Source organism: Rosa rugosa, chromosome 5 (assembly GCF_958449725.1).
Source record: "Rosa rugosa chromosome 5, drRosRugo1.1, whole genome shotgun sequence".
In the NCBI taxonomy this organism is placed as follows: Eukaryota; Viridiplantae; Streptophyta; class Magnoliopsida; order Rosales; family Rosaceae; genus Rosa; species Rosa rugosa.
Genome location: NC_084824.1, coordinates 30,676,586 through 30,693,075, shown reverse-complemented (window position 1 = coordinate 30,693,075; position 16,490 = coordinate 30,676,586).

Below are 16,490 nucleotides of genomic sequence, written 5' to 3'. Positions count from 1 at the left end.
GAGTACATACGCCGGACCCGCCGGCGACGCAACAGCCCAAATCCTGGAGAGGATGCAGCAGTTGGAACAAAGGTTGGTCCGGGCAGAGTCGGGCGCCGCGCCGTCAACTCAAAGTCCACTTTTCACGTCCAGACCAGGGCCCTTCACCGCTGCAATCCTACAAGCTATCAGGCCTGCGTACGCAAAAACTCCAAAGATGTCGCATTACAGCGGTACAACCGACCCCTTCGTCCACATGGACACCTTCAAAAAGGTCACCAACAACAAGGGATTTGACGACCCCACCCTCTGCCACTTGTTCAGCGAAACACTGGACGGAGAGGCAATGAATTGGTTCTTCGAATGTCCGCCAGGATCCATTGACTCATTCAACGCACTGTCACATACCTTCCTCTCCCGGTTCATCTTATTGTCCGCCGGACATCATAACACGAGTCAGCTGTTCAGCGTCAAACAGGGAGAGAATGAGTCACTCAAGGCATTCGTCACAAGGTGGCGAGCGGCGGCATCTCAGTGCCGCGATCTGGACAAATCGATGGCATCGGCGGCCTTCAAGCAAGGACTCCTCAAAGGGCCGTTCCTCTATCACCTCAACTACAATCATCCAAATGCGGCATATGACCATATCATGAGTGAGGCGGTCATTCACGCCCAGGCGGAATTCATTACATATGGAGAAGTCCCACCGCCACCGGTAACGCCAGCAAAGGCCACACAGCCTACCTCCAGTCATGAAACCGTTAATAGGGCACCCGCCGCATCACCAACTGACAAGAAGAGGGAATGGCCACAGGGCCACTACCAGAACAAGCGGCAGAAGGATCAATACCACAAGGGAAACCGCCCAACCCAGGAAGATAACCGCAACAGACAAACGGAGTCTTCTCAACGGTATGCAGTGTTCACGGTCCTCACAACCTCGTACGAGGAAATATACAATCAGTGCAAGGATCAGATCCCGCCACCTCCTCCAGCAAAATACCCAAGGACGGGCAAACCCAAAAACACCGGCAGATGGTGCAAATACCATGAGGACAGCGGCCACAATACCAACAGCTGCAACGCACTCAAGACGGCAATTGAGACCTTGTACCGTGAAGGCAAGATGGAACAGTTCAAGGTGCGCCAACCGCCACCAGTGATCGCCAACGTAGAGACGTTGGGCCACATTAACACAATCGACGGCGGTGCTCCAATCACGAGCTTGTCTCACAGAGCCAGGAAGCGTTACGCACGCATTAATCACCCAAAGGAAGTCTGCAATATCCGTTATGAGAGATCCGCCAAAATCCCAAAGGTAGGTTGGGAACCTATTACATTCTCTGAGGAGGAAGAGCGCGGGGTGCACCTACCCCATGATGACCCCTTCTTGGTCGACGCCATTCTTGGTAGGTTCTCAGTAGGGAGAATATTGGTAGATAGCGGGTCCGCTGTCAACGTCATCTTCAGCGGTTGCTACAGCCATCTCAAGCGGAATAACAAGTTGCTCCAGGATCATGAGCCACTGCTCAGCTTCTCTGGTGACGTCACACAACCGCTCGGTTCTGACTACATGCGGTTGACTATTGGCACTAGTCCGTGTATGGCGGAGGTACATACAGAATTTATAATCGTTGATTGTCTCAGCTCATATAATGCCATCCTCGGACGACCGGCGCTCAACAAGCTTAAGTGCATTATCGCCGGATACATGCTTCTCATGAAGTTCCCCACACCTAACGGCACAGGCAGTGTGAGGGGAAGCCAGCAGTTGGCACGCGAGTGTTATTCAACGACTATGGCGCGGTCAACACGCCGCCATGATGTCCTAACGGTGGGAAGCCACGCACCGCCACCAAATATCTTCGAGGACCCTAGGGATGAGGAGGAGAGGTATGTGAGGAAGGAGCCGGTGAACCCGGACACATCCTTGAAAGTTGTCTGCATCTCGGACGAGCACCCTGAGCGGACAGTCCGCATAGGCGCCCAACTAGATCCAGAAGTAGAGGCAGAACTCATTCAATTCCTACGTCATAACGCCTCCGTCTTTGCATGGTCCTACGCGGACATGCCAGGTATCTCCCCTGAGATTATCACTCATAAACTGACCATCAAACCCTCTTTTTATCCCATCAAGCAGAAGCGGAGGGCCTTCGATGAAGAAAAATACCGGGCAATCGGAGAAGAGGTCGCCAAACTCCAGGACAATGGATTCATCCGCCAAGTCGTCTATCCCTAGTGGATCTCAAATTTGGTGATGGTCAAAAAGCCCAGCGGCAAGTGGCGGATGTGTGTTGACTTCAAAAACCTCAACAAGGCATGCCCAAAGGATAGTTTCCCGCTACCCCGTATCGATCAGCTGGTCGATTCCACCGCCGGACATGAGCTCCTCAGCATGATGGACGCTTTCTCCGGGTACAATCAGATCAAAATGCACCCCAGCGACCAGGAATGCACAACCTTCACCACCGACAAAGGCCTCTACTGCTACAATGTCATGCCTTTCGGTCTGAAGAACGCCGGTGCCACCTACCAGCGGTTGATGAACGCCATGTTCGCGGAGCATCTGGGAAAAATCATCGAGGTCTACGTGGACGACATGCTAGTTAAGAGCATAAAGGCCGGCGGACATGTGGCAAACCTCAGGATCATAGTAACCATTCTCTTGGCCTATGGTATGCGCCTCAACCCGGAAAAATGTTTCTTCGCAGTCACCGCTAGCAAATTCCTGGGATACATTGTCAGCGAGCGGGGCATCGAGGCTAACCCAGACAAGGTCCAGGCCATCCTTGACCTGGCGGACCCTGAGTATAAGGTGCACGTCCAGTGCCTCCAGGGCAAGTTAACCGCCCTTTCTCGGTTCATCTCTCGACTCACTGATAAGTGTGCCCCATTCTTCAAACTCCTCAAAACAACGCACAAGAAGGTCATCGACTGGAATCCAGAATGTCAGGCGGCGTTTCAGGGCCTGAAGGAATATCTGGCGGCAGTCCCACTCCTCTCCGTCCCTGTCCAAGGAGAAACCCTGTTCATATACCTAGCGGTATCCGTATCAGCGGTAAGTTGCGCAATTGTCCGAAGGGAAGGCCAAGATGAGCTCCCGGTTTTCTACGCCGGCAGAGGCATGAACGGAGCGGAGACAAGGTATCCTCCCTTGGAACAACTGGCCCTTGCACTTATCGTTGCCGCCAGGCGCCTCCGCCAGTACTTCCAGGCCCACACGATCCATGTGTTATCAACCGCTGAGACAAGTAATGCAGAACCCTGAACACTCGGGGCGCCTCAGCAAGTGGTCCATCGAGCTCAGCGAGTTCGACATAGAATACAAACCAAGAACCGCCATGAAGGGCCAGGCAGTGGCGGACTTCATCGCTGAACTCACCGAGCGTCAGCCTGAACCCGGTGTAGAGATGGTACCCGGAGCGGAAGTGATAACCGTCGGGGAGGTAAATCCCCAGTCGGATTGGAACCTAAATGTGGACGGATCCGCCAGCGCCAAGGCCAGCGGCGCCGGAGTCATCCTAACAGGACCCGGGGGACTGAACTCGGAGTACGCGTTGAAATTCAACTTCAAAGCCTCAAACAATGTGGCGGAGTACGAGGCACTGATCGCCGGTCTACTTCTCGCCATTGACTCAGGGGCTGACAGCGTCAACATATTCAGCGATTCTCAATTAGTCGTTAACCAGGTCAACGACAGCTTCCAGGCCAAGGACCAGCAGTTAGCGGCATACTTGGGATATTCAAAACGTTGCTCAAAAAGTTCAACTTTCACACCATCACACAAATCCCCAGGGAAAAGAACGCCAAGGCTGATTCCCTGGCGAGACTGGCAACCGCCCAGCCACATCAAAGTCCAGCGGACACAAAGGTGGAATGCCTTGACAAGCCAAGCATCACGAAAACCCTAGCAGAGATCTTCAACATTGAAATCAACCCCAGCTGGATGGACGAGATCACTGCATACAAGCGCAGCGGCACACTACCAGAGGATAAAGTCGAGGCAAGCCAAATTCAGCGGAGAGCAACCCGCTACAATATCCAGAATGGCAAGCTTTACCGACAGGGGTTCACTCACCCCAACCTCCGCTGTTTAACCCCGGAGGAAGGAAAGGTCGTGTTGGCAGGAATCCACGGCGGGGAGTGCGGAAACCACTCGGGCGCCAGATCCCTGGCCAATCGTACAATGCGACAGGGCTACTTTTGGCCTACGCTTGGTGAGGACGCCCGGCAGGTGTCAAGATCTTGCCACAAATGCCAGCAGTTCGCCGATCTCCCGCACGCGCCGGCTGAACCACTGTCAGTCATCATCGGTCCATGGGTCCACTCTACATGGGGCCTCGACTTGATGGGAAAATTCCCAACCGCCAAGGGACAGTTCAAGTACATCATTGTCGCAATCGACTACAACAGCAAGTGGATAGAAGCAGAGCCACTGACGGCCATCACTACCGCCAAAGTCATTCACTTCCTCTGGAAAAACATTTACTGCCGCTATGGTGTCCCACACACAATCATTACAGACAACGGCACACAGTTCAACAATGAGGAGCTCATTTCATTCACCGCCAATCTGGGCACCAGGATGAGCTTTGCCTCTGTCGCCCACCCCCAAACCAACGGCCAGGTCGAAGCGGCAAACAAGATAATCAAGAAGCTGCTAAAAAAGAAACTCGACACTGCCAAGGGCCTGTGGGCGGAAAAGCTTCCAGAAGTGCTATGGGCCATCAGAACGACTCCATCCTCCGCCACTGGTGAAACCCCCTTTTGTATGACGTTCAGAACTGAGGCCGTTCTGCCTGTCGAGGTAGCTCAACCCACCGCTCGGGTCGAGTGCTACCACCCAGAGACCAACGGCGATGGCATCAACCTGGACTTGGACCTCCTCGAGGAAAAACGACACAAGGCCCATTTGCAAAACCTGCAAAACAAACAACGAGTTTCGCGTTTCTACAACGCCAGAGTCAAGGCCCGGAACCTCCAACTGGGGGACTGGGTAATGAAGGAAGTCATTCCAGCACCAACAAAACTCCGCCCAACTTGGGAAGGTCCATATAAAATAGTAGAAGTCCTTAGCCCAGGCACCTTCTACTTAATGGACAAGGATGGCGTCACTACGACCCACCCTTGGAATACCGAACACCTTCGGTATTACTACAAATAGTCATGTCGCTACCCAGGAGCATCTTGACTTAGCTAAATTTTTGTTCAATATTTAGCTAAGGGAAGCTACCCAACGGGTACACCCCCACTTTTGTTAACGCTGACCAGTCAGTTATCAATGAAACGAGGAATTATTCAAACCATTGTTACCAAGTCTAGCACTGAGGGCAGCTGGCAACGCCGGCAATCGTCAGCGGACCTCGTCCGCTACGTTGTGCACTTGGACCAATCTTAATTCCTTTAATTTTTCATTGATTGCAAAAGAAAATCCCAAGTCAAAACTCTAGCGGTATAGGCATGTCATCACACAACGTCAAAAATCCCATACTTCATATATTCAGGGCTGGGACTCCCCACCCAAAAATTGTTCCTTACATTCAAAAAAAAAAAAAAAAAACAAAAGTACATAATATTTTCAGCCTCAGCGGCTACAGTCAAAACAGAGCACGTCCGGCATGTCAGGGGTTGGCCCCGGCGTTGCCTACTTCGGACTGCGACGGCTGTCCGCAGCTTCCTTGGTCAGTCCCTCGAGCGGTGGGACTTGGCGTCTCTATGGTCCCATCCGCCGGAGTCTGATACCCGCTGCCTGAGCTGCCGCCACCTGCTGGGGGACTGGGTACTGGCGGGGGTTTCTTCGTCGGCGCTGCATTTTTTGCTTGCGGCGCCTTGGGCAGGGACGCCTTGGCCCAATCAATGGCACCCTTCGCTCGCAACATCTCGACATTCGCCAGGGCGCCGGCCTTCGCCGCTTCATTCATCGCATGTTTGTATTCCGCCGACTGCTTGAAACTCTCTACAGCGGCGGCAGCGGCTCGGCTTCCATCGTCCCTCAGCCGGGTCACCTCACCCTCCAGTCTCTTCACTTCCCCTTGCCTGGCGGCAGACTCCCGCTGCAGGATGTCAATTTTCTTCTCCTTGGCGGCCACACGCTCTTGCAGCAAGGCCTTGTCTTGCTCCAGCTGGGAGACTTGATCATTTCGTTCTATGTCCCGCTGGATGGCCACGTCTAGCTTGCCTCGAGCGTCCGCCGCGTCACAGTCCGCCTTCATCAGGCGTCGCTCCACATCCGCCAGCCTGTCCTTGGCCTCCGCCAGCTCCCTCTCCAGCCTCTTAACCTCCTCCCGGAGCTGTCCCTCAATTCGGGGTTGCTTGGAGGCCGCCAAGAACATTTCGTTCAGCCCAACCACCAAGTGCCCAAAGGCTGAGCTAAAGGGCGACTGCTCGATCGCCGTTGGCCGCGTCATCCCTGCCAGACCGCCGAACCCCAACCGCTCGCACAGGTGATAGAGAAACTCCCGCTCACTGTCGGTCATGAACTCGGTGAAGGTAGCGAAGGAGTCCAGATCGCTCGCGGGCATCTCTCTCTCGGCCGTCACGGGGGCCTTTGACGGGTCTGGTCGGCTCTTCTTCTGCCTGTGGACCTCGAGGATCTTGTCCTCATCCTCCTCCCCGGCCGAATCACACTGGCGCCGCCTCCGCAGGATCGACCGGGTATCTCCAGTGGGCGCAGCCCTGGTCCCCTTCGGCGGTTGTCTCCCCACCGCGGTAGCGGCAGCCCCCACTGGCACCACGACCTTTTCTCTCTGTGGCCAACGTCGAGTGGTAACCACCCTTTCCTTCTGCGGCCCGGAAGAGGATCCCTTTTTCCCCCCGCCCGCTTGTCCATCCGCCTGCACGCTGGGCAGACCGTCGGCCCCTAGGTGCGAGTGGTGCGGCATGGGCAGCGTCACCGGAACCTCAGATGCGCTCACCTCCAGCGTCTCCGGGTTCACAACTGTCATCTGGGCCGCCTCGCCTGAAGCATACATTGTCTCCAGGAAGTTGTCTATCTCCGCACGGTCCATGGCTTTGTCAAAGGCGTCGCGGCTCGCTTTGTTGCCTGGCGGAGTCTCTGAGAACATGCAAACACCTGTCAGCTTTAACCAAGTTATCAAGAGATACAATGTGGCGGGGGTCTCTTACCAATGGAGCGCGTTAGCTGCTGATCGACCAACAGCTCCCAGCCGGTGAGGAGACGGAAGTCCAGCAAATTGCGGTTCTTCCAACAACCTTTGATACGCGCAACCCGGCACTCTTCGTCACGCGTCAGATTAATTGTAGCGCAGGCCCGCTGTAAAACAACAGAAGGTGTCAGTCAAACGATTGCAACATATATACCATAAACCGCCAACTATGTTCAGCGGAGATCGACGGACAACCTCGGATTGGCTGAAACTCCGACTTAATCCTAAACGTCGGCTCCCCCTGGTTGGACTCCGCTTGATACTCCCACCCCGTCGTTGCCACGCAAAACGTCCCCCGCCAGTAGGACATCGAATCCCTCAAATTCTCTATCAGCTTGGGCGCTCCCTGCCGGCGGCTCAAATTTACTTGCCCCCTACAACCTTGGCGATTAATGTACACCAGTTCGTAGAAGTGCAAAACCTCCGCCACCGTCGGCCCCTCGCACCCGGATAGCCGCCACAAGGAGTTCATCGCCAGCATCAACCGCCACATGTTGGGACAGATCTGCCCAAAGGCGACGCCAAACTCGCACACCAGGATCTGGAGGTTGGGTACAAGCGGCAACGTCACTCCTTGGCGGAATATTGCCTCGTGAACGGCGGCGAACCCCGCTGGAAGAATTGAGGCCTTTTCGTCCGCAGTCGGTTGACGCAGTTTCACCACTCCCGGCAGCCGGTATGTCCGTTTCATCCGGTTGACCGCGGCGGCAGTCATCCGCCCTCCCGCCTCGTCAACGGGGGTCCCATCCGGGAGCACCCACACCGATTCTGTTTCCTCCCCAGTCACGTTTCCCCCGTCAGCAGAACCACTGGCGGCACTATTACTTGCTAGCCGCTCCTCACTCCTCTCCCGCGCAGCAGCTTCCTCACCCGCCCTAGAACTCTCCGGACGCGACGTACGGCCCATGACAACTTCCCAGGGTATGGTTTGCAGCGGCTCGATGTCTAACGGCTCTGGCAGTGAGGTTCCTGCACGGGCAGACGGACGCAACGAGTCAATAAAAACCCTATCCGCCGCACTGATTGACACGTCAGACCCGGAGTCCTCACTGCTCGAGATCTCTACGACGTTGGCCATCCCAAAACCCTAAAACCCAAATCAGTTAGCCCACAGAAGGATCTAACCTATCCCTATATCAGGCATAGCAAAGCACCACGAACAGCTACCCAGAAAATACCAAAACATGAACAAACCCCCCCCCCCTCAACCCAGATTCAACCATCTAGCAAAACCCTAACTGTCAACTCTCTGTCAAAGCACCGTAACCTACCTCAAATCTCACCTTACACCCCCGACGAGCATCAAGAAACCCAGTTCACACACCAATCCCAGACACAAATACCAAACCCACAAATCAACAAAAACACAAAACTGAAGAGAAGGACAACCAGAACACTAACCTCAGTCGTGAACTCGCCGGCGTACTGATGCTCGCTATGCCCCAACGACGGAAATTTTCGTCTCTCCGACCACGAGAACTCCACCAACGCACGGCACTCTCTCTGCAAATCTCGGCTGGGCAGAGCTTGAAGACGACAAACAGTTCGAATGAATTTTCTGATGTCCCTTCTCAATACGTTCCCCCCCTTTTATGTCAACGTCAGAGGCTTTTGGGCCGTCCGCTAGAAAACGACATCACACCCCAGCCGTACACGTGTCCCCTGTTCGCACTAACCCTCCGGGTTAACCGAGGCGTCGCCTCGGTTACGAAATCCATCATTACTCGCATTAATGACGAGAAGACGGCCGGACTGAGGAGACGCGTCTCCACACGCTAACCCTCTAGTTCTTTGCCACTTGTCAAGGCGTATCACGGAAGCAATCCAGGGTACGCCCTTCTCCAAGTGACGGTCTCCGCTGAGCGAAACTCCGCCAGCGGAACTTCTCACTTGTCCTTCTCCAAGTGACGGTCTCCGCTGAGCGAAACTCCGCCAGCGGAACTTCTCACTTGTCCTCTCCAAGTGACGGTCTCCGCTGAGCGACCCCGCCAGCGGAACTTCTCACTTGTCCTTCTCCAAGTGACGGTCTCCGCTGAACGAAACTCCGCCAGCGGAACTTCTCACTTGTCCTTCTCCAAGTGACGGTCTCCGCTGAGCGACCCCGCCAGCGGAACTTCTCACTTGTCCTCTCCTAGTGACGATCTCCGCTGGGCGGAACCCCGCCAGCAGAACTTTTCACTAGCTGTTATTTACGAAGTCTCCTAAAAGCGGCACTTCTCCCTTGTCATCATACAAACGGGGCACCTTCCGCTACGCACCTCTAGCGGAAACCTCTTTTATCTGGCAAGTCGCGTACTTTATTCAGCGCGGTACCGCTCTATAAAGTAACGCCAAGCACGTCCACTGGACGCTGTTTACTGCTATGAACCAACGGGGGGACTCCCGCCAGTGGCGGATCCCGAGGCCACGCCTCATTCTGACAAATGACCGCCAAGCGGCATTCCAGTCAGATTGTCCCTACGGGACACGGGGACTAGTCAACAGTCTACGACGACCCTGATCAGGTACGTTGACCCCCGTCACTCGGGTCCTAAAGATTGGGTTCGCTACCCAACACCCTCTGCTCCGTGCAGCTCCCCCTCACCAAACAAATTTTGCGACCATCCGGAGGTCCATCTTAGCCGGGGAGTGGGGGACTCCCTGGGGGCCTAGCAGGGGCCCACCCGAAAGGGTATAAAGCGTTTGCTCAGTAATATCCATGGTTGACAACGCACTGACGCTAATTATGCTTTTGCAAAAGTCTAGCGGAAGAGAACGCTTCACACCGCCGATCAACTCCCCAACCAAGATTGCCCTCCTTGACTGGGGACTTGGGGGACTTGTACCTACATGTACGTTGCTAAGCATAATTAGCTATAATCAGACACACTCATCGTACCGTCAGAGATACCAACTACCGTCAAAGGAGTAACCCACAGATAGGCAGCCAGGCGGGCCACGGCCTGAGCACAAGCGTTCCCCGGGATCAACGCTGACGCGCCGCCACGCACTCTGCCAAGACGGCATCAGAAGCTACTGGAACTGGGAAACTGAAGCATATCAGTCCCACATCGAAAACAAGGGAGAAGATCAGACCTCTCCTCACCTATAAAAGGTCCTCTCTTCTCCCTTCATTACGAACGCATTTAACTACTCATTTATTATTATTGCCGATATGCATCAACTGACTTAGGCATCGGAGAAGTGAAGACCGCCCAACGCGGTCTCCCTCTGACGCCCTGTCTTTCATTTGGCAACCAGCAGGAATCACCAAATATACAGAGTAGCGGTCCGCCCGCCGGACCCGCGTTAAACGAAGGCTTGGCTACCGCCAGACTTTGAGCATTAACAATAACGAAGAGATATTGGTGCCAGAAGTCCCATATCTAAGTGCAATAGGCGCATTATTGTACTTGGCTCAATGCCCTAGATAGGACATCTCATTTGATGTGAACTTGTTAGCTAGATATAGCTCTGCGCCAACACGCCGCCACTGGAATGGCATAAAAGACATTTTTTGCTACCTTAGAGGTACGGCAGATATGAGCTTATTCTATCCCTACGCATCAAGGAATGGATCAAACCCCCTTGATCCTCAGAATGATGCTTGCCTTGTTAGATATGCTGATATAGACTATCTATCAGACCCGCACAAGGCACGTTCCCAAACTGGTTATGTCTTTACCATTGGGAATACTGCAATTTCTTGGAGGTCTACGAAATAGACACTTGTTGCTACCTCTTCGAATCATGCTGAGATACTAGCTCTTCAAGAAGCAGTATGTGAATGTACATGGCTAAGAGCCGTTACAAAGCATGTTCGAAGCACATGTGGACTGTATTCCACCACTGATGAACCAACCATTATCTATGAGGATAATGCTGCTTACATAGAGCAGATAAAGATGTGTTTCATCAAAGGAGACAACACCAAACATATTGCACCGAAGTTCTTCTTCAATCAGCAACAAGAAGCATCAGAAGATTGAAGTTAAGCAGACTCGATCTGAAGACAATCGTACAGACCTCTTCACCAAGTCAGTACCATACCTCCAAGTACTCAAGACAAGATGTATCCTCTTGCATCAAACAGTGCGAAGAAGAAGAGGATGAGTAACCCTCTACATTCTCCCCAACTAATAATTTCAACCTTTTGCATTCTCTTATTCCTGCTCTTCTTAGACTTGGAGGTATCTGGTACCTTGCAAAATACGTAAGAGAATCGCACCTTTCAATCCACAGATCTTTAAGAGAAGGTGGCAAACATGCTTCGGGAATGGAAACCAGACTTGCACATCTATATAAGCGAAGCGCTTGAAGTGATGTCAGGTGATGCAATTGAAGAAACTTGGAGTTCCTTTCAATAAACAAACTACGAAGAGAACTCAGGTGCTGCAGTATTATATCCTCATTCTGCCATGAAGATGATGATTCCTCGCTATTAGAGCAGATAAAGATGAGTTTCATCAAAGGAGACAACACCAAACATATTGCACCGAAGTTCTTCTTCAATCAGCAACAAGAAGCATCAGAAGATTGAAGTTAAGCAGACTCGATCTGAAGACAATCGTACAGACCTCTTCACCAAGTCAGTACCAAAGTCTACATTCCAGAAGCATGTCCAAGGTATTGGTCTACATAAACTATCTGAATTACCTGAAATGTAATTTGCAGGGGGAGTCGAAATCAGGGGGAGTATCTTGAAGCATACCCACTTGACCATCGTGTACTCTTTTTGTCCTTCGTCCAGGGTTATTTTGTCCCACTGGGTTTTGTTACCTGGCAAGGTTTTAACGAGACACATCTTTAGCATGGTCACCCCACTTATACTACATCCTGAAGATGCTTTGATTCGACATATACATGCATTTGCTCATCTTTTCCCTTCGACCACGGGTTTCTCCCACTGGGTTTACCTGGCAAGGTTTTGGTGTAGCAACTCTAATGCATCCCTCTCGTAGACATACTACCTACTTATGGTGCTGATAAGAAGACTTCACCTATCTCTAAAGCTGTGATACTGCTACTCCACACTCAAGCGCGTTGTGCTCTTTTTCTCCTTCGACCAAGGTTGTTTTTTTCCCACAGGGTTTTTATTACTTGGCAAGGTTTTTGACGAGGCAACTTAGAAGCGCTCAGCCTATGCAACACTATTGACATGGAATATCCAAGGGGGAGTGTTGTAAATATTTGTGGATAATCATGTAAATAGATGTTGAGTAATAGGTGCCTATCCCTATATATTGGTGATTGATAGGTTGTAATTGTAGGAGTGATTGGATTGTAATTAAGCATTACCCTTTTGTGTACACCATGTAATCCTATATAAAGCTTCTCATGGTGAGATGAATAATACACACATTCTATTCTCTACGTCTAAACTCTCTCTCTCTCTCTCAAATTCTTTTACTATAGTTTTACAACAGGAGCCCATTCTGCATCCATGCATATATGACATCTAGAAGATACACCGACATTTGCATAACGATTCCATTCTGTGTCTCAAACTTTTTACTAGTGTGACTAACATTAGTCTTCGAACATCTTTTGATATTAATGAATGAGAGTAATTACAGCCAGGGAAGAAGTAGTTGCACATAATCTTTGAATTTCATAACCATAGACGTCGATGATTTACAGCAAAATTAGGTTTCCGTTTCTTTCAATATTTCATTGAGGAAGTGTTTATACTAGTAATTAAAATTGAATATTAATAAGCCTAGCTAGTGGGTCTACTAAATGTATGCAATCTATTCGGTCGTGACTTGTGCCAGCTTGTTGAGTCTGAATCATGCATTTCCTTTCAAAATGAATCAGCAATACCTGAGGACCAACGTCACAAAGCAGTTGTCATTCAAAGGTGTCATTCCACAAGGCACCCAAAAATCCAAGAGCTGCCTCTTCCTTTCACTCAAAGCATATAGTCCATGTTTAATGCTTGTATTCAAGGTCCCCATAGAATGTGTCAAGCTGGTTTTGTTGCTTTGTAACATCGATAGTAGATTGGTCGAACAGATGGTTTATTAGCGTAATAAAACATGCCTCATCAATAGTACGTTGATCGAACAAATGGTTCATTGGCGTAATAAAACTTGCCTCGCTCTCAGGTTTGGTACTTCTACGAATAGCATTGATGTTAGTGGGGTTGATATGCTAGTCCTTCTCATTCCCATGTGCTCCTCTTATATGATTCTTCTAGGCTTCCAGCCATAGCTTTCAGATCTATGATTGAAAACCCGAACTTTGTCTTCGTGGGCCAAAAGAGAAGAAACTTATGGAGGAAAAGTAATTTTAAACCTTGGATCATTTTCAATTGTTTTGCTTCTAGGCATCATGATGTTCTTTGGTAGCTCTTTATTTGTTTGTTTCACAAGGTTTTACCACACATGATTGGCATGGAGAAGAGCTTTTTTGTACACATGCTGATGCTGGAGTATTATTGTGCGTGCGTGAGATCAACTGTATAAAAAGTGTGTGATAACGTTTTTGGAGTGTCAATAATATTTCTTGACTTTTAGTCTTATGACGATTTAGCTTAATGATAGTCTTGATTCATGTATCTTTTGCGAGATTAAAAGCACTCTTGTACGTTTTTCCTTACTTCAACTTTAAGTCTATTTTGATTGAGAAATAAATGATTCTAACCACGCAATTACTTCAACTTTGACCTGTCATAGGTCGTTTCAATATATTTCAGTGTTCCATCACAAAAGGCCTATACTCCAACACATAACAACTTTCAAACAAACACCAGTTGAACAACTCATGCATATCCATGCAGAATTCAAATAAGATACGCTAAAGCTAAAGATAAGATGATAATCATGCAACAAACAATAATTAATTAATTATTGTGCATACCTAACCAATTCTAGTTCTAGCTAATCCCCAAAACAAAACATACTAATCCTCCTGAAGCACCAATTTTTCAAAGCGAAAAGTAAAGAGAACCAAGCAGAACGCCTAAACAAGGAAAATAAAAAAAAAGCCGACTTTTCTTTATTTTCTTAATTTCTTTTGGTTTTATGGAAAATTTTTAACTTGTAAATTTTGTGAAATTGATTTTTTTTTTTTTTTTTTAAACCCCACCCCATTCCCACCCTTGATGGGGCTCTAACTCCTGACCTCTTATATATGAGACCAAAGCCTTACCACCCCACCAAACACACACCCTTTTTCTTTTTTTTTATAATTAAATCGATCAAATTGAGTAGAAAGATAAGCTTTATCATCTAGGAAACGTGTTGCATCTATATTTGAAATTAAGAAACCAAACATTTCTGGGTTCCTCGAATCCTCATATAAAAATACATATTAGTTTCTTGCAGTACTATTTAGCTATTTCGTTTCAAGATTGGGTTGTACTTTATTTGGATATGGTCAAATGCCCTGGGCTTCTAGGTTCATGAATCATATGTTTTTGACTTGCACATATGGTTTAGAATACCACAACACCAACAAGAATAATATATGATTAGCAAAAAATTGAAAGAGGTAGGTAGCTACTGATCGATGAAGTCATTAAACAAAGAATAATGAGACGAAGTCGATCATGGACTAATAATGCATGTTATAGATCGCCTATCAACAAGTAATATGAATGTGTATAATAATCCCATATATATACTGTATTAAATTGATCGATCTGCAGAAGAGTTATATATACTGTATATATAGATCGACCTGCAGAAGTTATATATACTGTATATAATATCCATGCCTCAAAAAGTTGACATAATTAGCCAGATCGACTGTTCATGATTGCAAGAGAATAAGATCAGAAAGAAAAAAAAGATATAAATTGTAAACTGATTTGCAAATATTGATGTGACTCACCAACAAGATCAAAGATAGAACACACTGATTTAGCCTCCTGAAACATGAAGTCGTTTAGTACTAATTATAATATTGACTATGGACTAAGCACGCCTCAGCCTCATTCTGTTAGGTTTTTAATGAAATTGTTAATTTGCATTAATCTTGTGTGCTCTTCTATTATCCCCATCTGAAGATTAATCTTGGAAGTCCCCATAATCAAACCCTAAGATGGATCTAGTAAATATGCTTTACGTACTTATCGCAGATGCTTTGTCAAAAAAGACCTAAACCGCCCGTTGGTGTAGAATTTGTTTCTCTTTCCAGTTCGTCAGCACCGAAAGGGACGTAAATTGAACTAACATGCACTATTCATCTTTGCATAATATAAACGATCTCCAAGCAATTCTGATCCCTTCGTAGTTCATATACAAGCAATAAGCTTTCTTTGCCACAAAGGACAAACATAAATGAGGCCGGGGAACTGCTTGAGCAAAACCAAGCTCGAGGTTTTGGAATATGACACCCACCGATGCCTAACATATTAAACAACTAATTAATTAAGGCAATCAAACTTGTGGCGTGGTGTATGGAAATGACAACAAAACTGGCTTGTGATTAATGCATGTTGTATTGTTGTAATGAGTCGGCTTCGAAGTCGTTTTTGATTCTGTGAGCAAGCTACTTGATTGAATCATAATTTTCTTAATAATTAATACGTCCTTTTTGAATATATCCGAAGTTAATTCTTGTCGTCTGCTATTTGTCTTACATCCCCTAGCCTTCAGAAATTCTCATGAATCATTTGAGTAATAAACACATGTTCCTTATGGAAACTCTGTTCCTTAATTTCTGAAACTTTAAACATTTTGTACGTGATTAGTCACATTGTAAATTATATAGTGACTGAGTTAAGTAGATAGGAATTGAAAATCTTGTGAGCAATCACGTACACGCGCAGATAATTAAAAACCTTAACTATATAAGTGTATCATAATTTATTTCAAACTAAAGCACAACTAGATTTAGAAACAAAAAAAACCCTAGTACTCGAAGGCGCCTCACGCACACAAGCTTGGTCTAGTTTTAGCAGAGCTCCTCTCGTCCGGCGGCGTTCATCATCGGCATGGGGCTTGCCTCGTCGTCGTTGGGAGGCTGTCGGACGGGTGCTGGTGGTCGACAGTTCTCTGGCCTCTAGGGTTTGCAGCAACCCGAAGTTGACAACGGGTTCCGGTCTGGTTTGAAGCCTCCCTGTGGCTTGGGCTGTCGTGGGGTTCCGGCTTAAGGGGCGGCGCAAGCTAGCTTCGGCTCTTGGCGGCGGCGCATCGGCATTGACAGGGTGCGGTTGACCTTCCTGGGGCATCGGGGATCAGGTCCCGTTTGGATTGGGTCTGGTGTTTTCGGGTTGCGCCGATGTCTCTCAGCGGTGGCAACGTGTTGTTGGCGGGGTTCCTTGAAGTTGGGAGGCGACGACATGATTGCGGCATGGCGTGGAGGCGGTGGATGATTGCGGCGTGTGCGCGTCGAGCTCAGCGTAAGGAAGTGGAGGTG